General features: G+C 37.3%; 1 pseudogene; it reads left to right on the top strand.

Annotated features, from left to right (window-relative positions):
* The first annotated feature begins 1237 nt into the window (after positions 1 to 1237).
* Positions 1238 to 10368, top strand: LOC140851101 (uncharacterized; annotated as a pseudogene).
* Positions 10369 to 10791: the final 423 nt, after the last annotated feature.

Here is a 10791-nt window from a genome sequence, read left to right as displayed (position 1 = left end):
GATCAGATTGCGGTGATCGACTACCCGCAAAAGGTGATGTGTTCTGAACACAGTACTGTAAAACGTTTACTGATTCAAATTTGAATTTCAAATTTAAATACATGCTGTTGTATCATATTTAGATCCTAGTGTAGGGTTAATTAGTATTAATTAATGAGATTAATTAATAATTCTACTGTAAAATAATAATTTTGAAAAAATTTTAAAATTACCATTTTGCCCCTGCACTAAATTTTCGCTTCAAAAGTAACTCTAACTAATATGACTGGGCCTTTCTTCCTCTCTTGAGATGTCTTTTTAAAAGACAAAACTGTGAGGCTCCCGATTCGGATCTGTCCAAAAATATCCGAGATCAGAAGGAGCCAAAATAGCCAATACCTCACGAAGGGTGGAGTCCCCAGACTATCCGAGCCAAAAGACCTCTGACCACAACCAACAATAGTGCTCTGACTTATATAGCTGAGCTCTTCTCTCCCTGTTGAGATGCCTTTCTAAAAGGTAAAGTTCTGACGCCCCAGGTTCCGGTCCGCCCAAAGACATTCGAGATCTAGGAGAGCTAAAGCAGACAATATCTCATGAAGATCGGAGTCTCCAATCTATCTGAGTCAAAAGATCTCTGACCACAACCAACAATAGCGCTAACTTATATAGCTGAGCTCTTCTCTCCTTGTTGAGATGCCTTTTTAAAGGGTAAAATCCTGACACCCCCCGGTCTGGATCTGCTCAAAGAAACTCGAGATCTGGGGGAGTTAAAGTAGACAATACCTCACCAAGATCGGAGTCTCCAATCCATCCGAGTCAAAAGACCTCTGACTACAACCAAGGACGAATGATTTTCGAGCACTCCAAGGATGAATGATTTTCGAGCAAAAACAAGGGAAAATGTTTACACCACGCTTTCTTCAAAATCCAAATAATTTTGAAAATAATAATAATAAATGAATTTTAATATTTTTAAAATAACTTATCAGCCATGTGCATTATAACCACACAAGGATACTCTTCTTTTGCGACGCCGACTTCATTGCCGTTGACCAGGTCACAAAACGTCAACCTACACACTTCGTATGGAGTGTTTTTCTGATCGAGATGTTGCCACTTGGACAAACCTTGTTCTCCCACTGCCTTCTCATCACCGGGCTGATCTCCCCACTCAACCATCCTCACGTCCCCCTTCCCACTCCCTCTCTCTCTCTCTCTCTCCGCACTCTTTCCTAAACTGCAGGCCTATGAGCTCCCACTATATCGTCCTATGATGCGCTCCATGAGGCCATGCCTCTCCACGCTCTCCCCCTCTTCCCTCTCCTCTCCCCCCACCACCTCCTCTCCTCCTTCCCTTCCCCCTTCTCCTCCCTCTCCCTTCTCCGCCCCGCCGCTCCCCAGCCTTCCGGCCCCTCTCATCCCTCCGGGAGACGAAGAAGGCCACTCTTCGCAAGGCCTCTAACGTCCCCCAGAACCTCAAGTTTGACGGACGGAAGAGGAGGGACGATGGGTCCGTCTCGGATGACGGCGAGGGGGAGTTGGGGGGAGAGACCGCCGTGAAGGGCACGCTTCTCGCGGGGCTTCTGCTGGTTGGGGTCATTGGAGGGTTCGGGACGGTGGGGTACGTCTACAAGGATCAGATCAATGCTTTTCTCACCCAGTTCTCGGATTTCATCGAAGGTCACTTACTCCCTCCATCTCTTTTTCTTTTCTTTGCTTTCAAGTTGGCTTTTTTGAGGCTATTTTGATTGAATTTGATGATTCTGTGAAAGTTTCGATTAGGACTTTCGTGTTTTGTTTGTGGTTTTGGTCGAATTTCGTGGTTTTGGATATCATTTTTGGGAGTTCTACTGCCTTGGGTGTGATTCTGGCGGAAGTTTGTGTGTCTATTGTGTTATGGGTTCATTCTGAAACTCGAGTTTTTTAGATGGTTCCAATTTGAGGGTGAGCTGACAAAGTGCCTATGGACAGATTTCCATCAATAGGAAAAATTTATATCTGGTAGTTCTAGTCTAAGAATCAATTTAAATAGTCGTGAACTTGAATATATAATCCAGCAATGATCATACAGGTGATTGTAGTAACGTATACGTTGTTACAAACCGAAGTCACTTAGAATGTAATAAAAAATGATGATCATGATCAGATAATCACTATGAGACTACTCAAGATGCATGTCAGTGAACAAGGATTCGATTGTATGTTATTGTATAACATGCTTCTACTACGTCGAACTGATTATCACAGCATCATTCTATCCAACAAGAAGCGTGACTTACGGTCTTTGTTTCTTTTTCAATAGGTTCTGTATTCAACTCTGTGTTGTATTAAATAATATTGACTTGGTTTTAATGCTGGAACATTTTCATGCTTTCTATGATCAGGTTATGGCCCTGTTGGATATGCCTTATTTGTGCTTGTTTATGCTGGATTGGAGGTAAGATTTAGCAGCATGTAAACACATGTTTCTAAATTTTAGTGATCAAACTACATGATCAGAAGTTCCAGGGAGGTGTGTGACATCATAATGTTCTTGTAAGATTTTCTTAGGTAGGCCTACAATCACATGGTGTTCCTAGGTCCACGTTATTGTTTCAGCCTCTTGTCTTTTTTCTTATTTTTAAAATAAGCGAGCCCTCATCTGACTTTGTGTGGAGTATTCCAACACATTGCATTGAAAACTTGCAGTGTCCTGCTGCAAAAACCTAGAATTTTGCAAGAGTATGTTATGGATGCTGCCTTTTGTCGGGAGGTGTAATGTTTCAGCATTTCTTTATTTTTTTCTTTTTCCTTCAACTGTGTCCCAGCTGATGCTCTTGGAAAACTGGTGGTCATTTTTTCTTGCATAAAGATGACTGACTTCTGTAGTGAGAAGAGGTTTTGTGCAAATAGGGATTTTGGGCAAAAAAGGAAAAAAACTCCGAGATCTACATAGTCTGAATTGCTAATTAGATCCATGTGCATGCCCTTATCACATCCCAGATTTTAGACTAGGCAATACAGAACTTAAGATTATCTTTTGTAATCATGCATCAGAGTTGTCAAACTCAAGTATGATATACACAACTTCTAGCCTCAGGCTGTAAAAAAATAATAGCTATCATATTAGAGAAGGGTGTCTTGATGTGATAGCAATGGTGGTACTTTGAGTAAGCACAGCAACAAAAGGATCGGTCATGTTGGATAATCATCAGCAAATAAAGAGGCAGATAATGTCATGCAAAAGTCAGATTAGATATTATAAATAATTACATAAATGATTGGAGTTGAAGATCTTTGGGTACTTGAAATGAAGCTCCTAGGCTTCCCAAAGCCTTCCCAATGACACTCTCTCTCTCTCTCCTCTCTCTCTCTCTCTCTCTCTCTGTGTGTGTGTGTGCGCCTGTCTGCCCTCCCTCTAGTCCTATTTTTCTTCTGTTTTCTCCCATAGGAGGAGAATAGGAGCATCCACACTAGGGTGGACCAGCCACTAATCTTATAAGGGTGCGACCAGCCACCCTAGCTACTTTTTGATCCACAAATAAGCCAACAGAGATGTGACCAAAAAAAGAACCCAAGAGAGATGAAGATAAAGAGGGAGAGAGATAAGCTAGATAGGAAGAGAGATAAGCATCTAGATTATTTGAGGTTTTCATCCATCTTATTCTATCTCATAGATAGGTTGGCCATGGGCATGCCCATGGAATTAAGTTCCAGTGGCACAGTGTGCCGGCATGCATTGCGTTGCGCTTAAACCATAAAAGTAATAAAAAAATTCGAACAAGCCCTTTTTGTTTAATAACGTTTTAGTAAGAAGGCTCAATAGGTCGCACACTAGAATGGTGTAAGTGTCCGCTTGTATCAAAAAAAAAAAAAAAAGAGGCTCACTAGGTAGTAAGTGAACCTACACCAAGCTTTGAATACGTGTAATGGTACATGCTGTCTGGCACTTGAAATCATGGACACTGATGAACAACTCCAGATCAAAAAGTAAATTATAAAAACATGTATAATTATTATTAGGACCTTGCTGAAAAGCTCTCCCATCATATCCAACATTTATGTCAGTTCGACTATCCACTTTTGTTCTTAAATGGCATGGTGATAATTGATCACTATCTAACCCTTAACCATTATGCATCATGGCCATCATGATCTGGATCAAATCCAAAACTATCCAAAATGAAATTGTTGCACACAAAACTCACAAATGATTAATTTGAAAAATTAATGATAATACCATAAAACTTGATAAAGCAAACATGGCTATACTTAGGTCCAGGTTTATTTGTCTGATCTTGTCTCTAGCCAATATTGGATAGATGCTTTCCTTGTTGCACAACCTAGTCCTCACCCATGGATGATTTCGAGACACAATTAGCTTCTGACCGGTTAGACTATGGCTTGTGTTCTTGGACAAGTGTTTGGCCCCAAAGTTATTGATCCTAAATTGTAAAAAGTGGTTGTTCCCTCACTTCAAGGGACCACTTGCATGTTAAACATATGGTATCTGAATCTGACTCTGACAATGAATCACAATATTGAGCTGTTCAACATGAGAAACACCCATGTGCTACTGCAAAGTCCCTATTTTCGTAGTTTGAGGATTAATGTTGTTCTAATCTCATTAGATATTGTATATTCTGGCAGCCATGTGACTTCAATCACCAACTTGACCCATAGTTCTAAATGGATTTGACATATTTAGATCGCTTAATCCTCATGATAAGTGCAAGGCTAAGCACTTGGGCATGCTTACAATGACAGCCATGTATTCTTTTCTGGCTTACAGACCCAAAACTTACATTGAGTGTGTTGATCAGAAACATTTATAACATATTGAATATAAAAATGTCAGAAAAAAAGACAAATGACTTGTAGGGCATGCATCAATCCAACAAGTTAAGTGGGCTCTTTAACACAAAATCACTATCCATTTTCTATTCATCTTGCTTTCTTCTGTCTTGTGTTTCTCTTTTATTGTATTGATTTTCTTTGTGATTATATAAGACTTAGTTGTATAACAATGTAATTTTACAGCTAATATTCAGTTATATTAACAATATTGTATTAGTTGGATGTAGGAAAGTGGAAAGCGTCTCACTGGCTTTTATTTGGGCAATTTAGATGACAATATTGGTAGAATAATATTGACAGAGCCCTACTCTTTAGTTGTAACAATCTATTTATGCTTATGATATTCTATAATTATTCAATCACTAGTCCATAGAAGATGCTTCATGTATTTAAAACAACTAGTTAGGCATCGATTCACATGTCATTTAGTTTACCTTTTTCTACAAGTGTTTTTTCACTAGGTTTTCTTGGACCATTCTATATAGAAAGATGCATCTATTTGATGCTGCATTGATACTTAAGTACTGATATCTGAGGTCTTCAAGAAAATTGGGCTCTATTTTATCATCTGAATGATTGATAATGAATCCACAAGTCCAAGCTTAAGTAAATGAGCTGAAGGTTGTCAGTTATGGTTATTGGTACTGTTAGCAGGTTGAGTCTGTTTTATGAGCCAGGATTAGAAACAAGTGGAGCTAGTTAATATGAGACTGCACGTCTGTTTTCTTGAAACTTAGAAAATTTAAATAGGTGGATCATCATTTTTCCTTGAGTTCTTAGACAATCAAATTTTGCTTAAGCCCATTTGCATTACCATAGGCTAACTGTGTTGCTACCAGCTATCATTCAGTCGATCTATAAATCACTAAGGACTATAGAAATGATGGAATCATGAATATATCATGGAAGAAGGATTTAATGGGTAGGTTTGGGTGTAGGTAAGGCTGCAACTACTAATCCTTCTTCTTTTTTTGAAAAAAAAAAGAGATTTCCTGATGTGTTTTCCCAATATGCATTTCGCAGTTCTGCAGGGGAAATAAGTCTTATTATATGCGTTATAATTATTAATTGTTTAAATTTATAACTTTCTTCTCCACTGCATAGCTATGAAACTTTCTTTAGGAATTGTGGAAGCAGATGAAGGAGGGGTGGGGGATCATATTTTGCCTTATATATTCCTTGGCATCCTTTACCCACTGGTACTTACATGAACTGCTCATCTTGTTCTAGATTCTTGCAATTCCAGCAATCCCATTAACTATGTCGGCGGGACTTTTATTTGGAAGTGTCACAGGGACCATCATTGTTTCAATCAGTGGGACGGTAAGTTGCTTTTGAGAATGTTTTTCATGATGGCTCAAATGAAATTAAAAGTGATTTGCTGAGGATTCTCACAATGGTTTTTTTGACTTTGCTAGATGGCTGCATCAGTGGCCTTTCTTATTGCTAGATATTTTGCCCGTGAACGTATTCTCAAATTGGTTGAAGGAAACAAAAAGTTTTTGGCAATTGATAAGGCAATAGGAGAGAATGGCTTCAGAGTTGTTACACTCCTACGCTTGAGTCCTTTGCTCCCATTTTCTCTTGGAAACTATCTATATGGTTTGACATCGGTGAAGTTTGTGCCTTATGTGTTAGGCAGGTCAGTTGATAATTTTCAATATTGTTGTCATGCTAACTGCTGATTGGTTCTATATTTATCAACCATAGAGACAGAAGGAAATGTTAAGTACTCAAATTCAAACTCACACTACAAATTTGAGAGAAAAATTGGAGAGTTAGAAAGTAGTGGAGATAGTGATAATATGAGAGAAACAAAAGAGGCTGCCTTGTTTAAGGTATTTGTAAAAAAACAAACATACACAACAACTTATAATACATGTTGATAGATGTGCAGAACCCACAGTATTTCCCTTCCTCTCCATAATCCAGCCCCACCTTTCTTTCTGCGTTACTTTCTTAGATGGAAGAAGAACAATGCTAAAGCTATAGAAAACCTTGACTGTTACACAAAGGAAACAAGTTCCTCTATATCTCATCACACTTGAGGTTATGCAAGCATGCAGTAGGTTATGTTAATCTAAAGGAGAATATCAATATTGAATATGTCATTAGGCAAGTATATTCCAACATAGGGTCAAATTCTCAAGTTGCATTCTCTTTTGCTGAAGGAGATACTGGACTGGAAATGAAATATATCAGGCCTTTCACAATTTCGGGAAGTATATAAGGTTCATTTTTTTGCTGAACATGGAGAGTAAAGGGTGAATCATTGCATCTGAATATGCACCCACTTTGTGAAAGATAAATGAATATGCAATGGATTCACCTAGTTATGGTAATTATGAATGTATGGTGTGACTAAATGTAGCTATCTTGTGACAGGTTGAATTTGCCTTATTTGAATGTGATATAACTGAAATGGAACTTTTTATTTCTTCTTGCTTGTATGATGAGAATATCAGATCTATCATTGTATATGATTGCACTAATGTTAAAAGTTTTGGTTGTTGCTCTTTCAATTAATTTACCTTAGTTAGTTATTGCCATTGTGAATCACTATTTTGTTAAACAGATTAGAATCAAGAATTTTGATTTTTTTTTTCCATGCTCTACAGTTTTGATTCTATCAATAGCTGATAAATTAATATGACTTGATATGCAGTTGGTTGGGGATGCTTCCAGGAACATGGGCTTATGTAAGTGCAGGAGCATTGGGGCGAGCAATCATTGTAAGTTTTTTGAAGGCTTCTTTCTGTTAAGTGGACTTATGTATGCTTCAGTAATATTTGAATATGGCATTTTGATTAAGTTGTAAGCCTGCTTACGATCATAGCCTCTTTAGGGTAGATGTGTCAACCATCATCCTTTTCTGTTAACACATCTGTAATATTTTACTGTGACTTTGATCTGTCTTTTGTTCTTTTTCTAGTACTTTTAAGCACTTGGTCTTGTTCTTTATGTGTGGCCATGGAAGTAGTTGGTTATCCAACTTCACAGCAGAGGAATGCACACAGATGAAGAATAGAAACTTGTTAACGCTGCAAATTGTAAAAGATTGATTGGGAAAAAATGGTTTAAAATTTACAAATCTGACTTCAATCATTCAACTAAAATCACTTTCTGTTTTCATATATTTATCAACAGTTTGTTTAAACACAGGAGAAGTTCAGTGAAAGAGAACTAAATTAATTGAGATTTTGTTAATATGTTGGCACCAAAGTTTCTATATGAGTAATATTCCTTATCCAACCAAGTACAAATTTTTGATGTCAATATCCAATTCATGCTTATGAATTGCTGCTTGATCTTTCATCCTTTACATCACAAAAAGGGGAAAAAACTACCAAGCTCATTATTTGTGCTCCTGAGAATGTATCTACATGGTTCAATCTTCATCATCTTCTTCTTCTTCTTCTTAAAAAGTAATGGACTGCTGCCAATCATTTCTCAAGAAATTATAGCAAGAGTTACTATGTCCTACAATTAAGAATGCCTCTGGAGGCTTGAACCAGACAGTCCAGAACCACCTCTAATGAAGAGGGGTGGGGTGCAACTTTACTGTGTGCATGCTTCAAACTTATCTTCACCATTATTAGGTTTTTGTTAGTGATCATATGATTGATTTGTTAATCAACAAAGTGTTTCAGCAATGTATAGAATAGGTAGCTTTCACTACACTGGCCAAATACTAATACCTAAATTGTTTTCTCTAGTTGGCATTATAGTTTTTTCTTTTTTCTTTTTTTTCAGGACTTCCATCTCATATGGAGATAAACTAAGATCTTAGTTAATCTCAGAGCATATATTAGTCAATCAAACCTTAAACCATGTGCATTAGATAGTCCTCTCAAATAAGATGTCCAAACTCTTGATCAAACTTTAAAAGATTAATATATTTATGAGCACCTATTTCATCCAATGGCATTCATTTCATTCAGTGGCATGAGAAGTAGAGAAATCATATTGGTGAAAGAGAACTGAATATGATGGGTTGGGAATGAGATCGTGCATGAGACCTTTTTCTTTCTTTGGACTCTACTGTGAACAACTAAACCATTGGATCAATAGGCACGTGAATAGATGGTTTGGATGATCTTATCTAATGGCTGAAAGCTCTAACAAGACTGAATCAAATCAAGTGGATCCACTGCCTCTTTGTAGTGGTGCTTCAACTATGATGGCAAAAAATTCATGTAAAAGTAATGAGTATATTTAACATAGGAATCATTGATAGGAGTCTTTGCTAGCACTGAATTAATTTGGATGGTTCCCCAATTGATGAAGTTTGGCATGAGATATGGAGAGTCACTATCAAATTGGGTTGGTAGAAGGAGAGAATCCTAGCTTCTGAGCTCTTTTTCCCTTTGAATTTGGTATTACAATTGAAGTAAAAATAAATCTTTTTCATCTTAATTGGTTCTCAACTGTACATAAAAAGTGGTTTAGTTCCCATAGAAGATAGGGTGTTTTTCTTCTCTCTTTTGTGTGCATGTTGGATTCAGATTCCAATAATTCCTTTGCTCCAACCTGGCTAAGAAGTTTTCAACATAACAGCACAGGCTGGGTTAGGCTATGAGCTCTATATTTAATCTATTTTAATGGATGGCTTGGATTTGTTCTATTATATTCTAGGGCTCATATCGCTTCCAGACAGAAATTATTGGTGTACATATATATACATATATACATGTATGTATATGTATGTATTTCTCTCTCTCTATATTGTGTGCGTGTATGGATGCATATGTCTATGTATATATACGCACATATACGTTTGTGTGTGGATGGGAGAGAGAGAGAGAGAGAGACCTGCGTTCTTCAATTCTATGAATAGCAGTTAAGCTGCAATAATTCACATGTTGCCAGGATGCAAAGGTTATGGTATGTCAGTTATTCTGATCAGGAACCATCTGCATTCTCATGAAAACCTGACTCTTTTTGCCATTCTTTACTTGTTGATAGATCCTGTTATCTTTTGCTTGGATTTTCATTCCTTTTTGCATGGATCTTCATTTCTTAAACCTATACATTTGAGAGGGGAGCTTGCTGTCTGACCATGATTTTTGTTCCCTTGCCCTTGTAGCAAGAAGAGTCAGAGGTGGGCTTACCAGGAGGAACGGCCAATTGGTGACTCTTGGGCTAGGCTTGTTATTTACAGCCATTGCTGCAGCCTATGTTACTCGGCTTGCGAAGGTATGACCATACTCACACCTGTCTTACTGACTAATTGTCATGCATGTAATTGCCAATTTGTAGTTTAGGAGAGTGAAGATTTGGGTGAAATTGAAAATTAGTGCGAATAATAACGGTTATATATGTTACCATATGTTGTGCTTGTATTTTGCAAGCAAATTAGAATAAAGCTTGGATTAGAGAACTTTCATTATATGACTTAGAAGGGTTATAGGATATAATTGAAGTGGTTGAGAATTTAAATTATGCTTCCTGAAAATTCTGAATGTCTGCATTCTTGCATTTCTGATATTTATTTTATTAATTGTGGTACAGGATGCTGTGAAGGATCTTGAATAGAAGTACAACTCTTTGCCACAAGTTACAAGCAAATGGGTAATTCCCTAATACAAAATTAATTTAGAAAGTGTACAACTGCCTTGTACAGTACTGGCATCTTTTTGATACATTAATATAATGCAATTAATTTTTCCAGTCATTGTTCATAAAAAGTTCAATGACTTATGATGTAGTATGACTTTTAGTTGCCTTTTTTCTCTTTACTAAATGATTTTTCCAAGGCATAATTTAATTTATTCTCCCATTACATGGTCATAGGGACATGGACGTATTAATTCTTCTACAAGAATTGTTGAACTCTAGTTTTATCAGGAAATAGAGGCCTTTGTTGGCTGGGAAGGCTGCCTCAAGTTAGCTCCCTTAAGGCATAAGAGATTTTATTATCATGATTCCTTGCCTCCACTTTGTTGAGTTCAATTACCTGCAATTCCTGATGGA

This window comes from Elaeis guineensis, chromosome 8 (genome assembly GCF_000442705.2).
Source record: "Elaeis guineensis isolate ETL-2024a chromosome 8, EG11, whole genome shotgun sequence".
NCBI classification, from domain to species: Eukaryota; Viridiplantae; Streptophyta; class Magnoliopsida; order Arecales; family Arecaceae; genus Elaeis; species Elaeis guineensis.
Note: the sequence above shows the minus strand (reverse complement) of the source record. Positions and strands in the feature narration are given on the sequence as shown.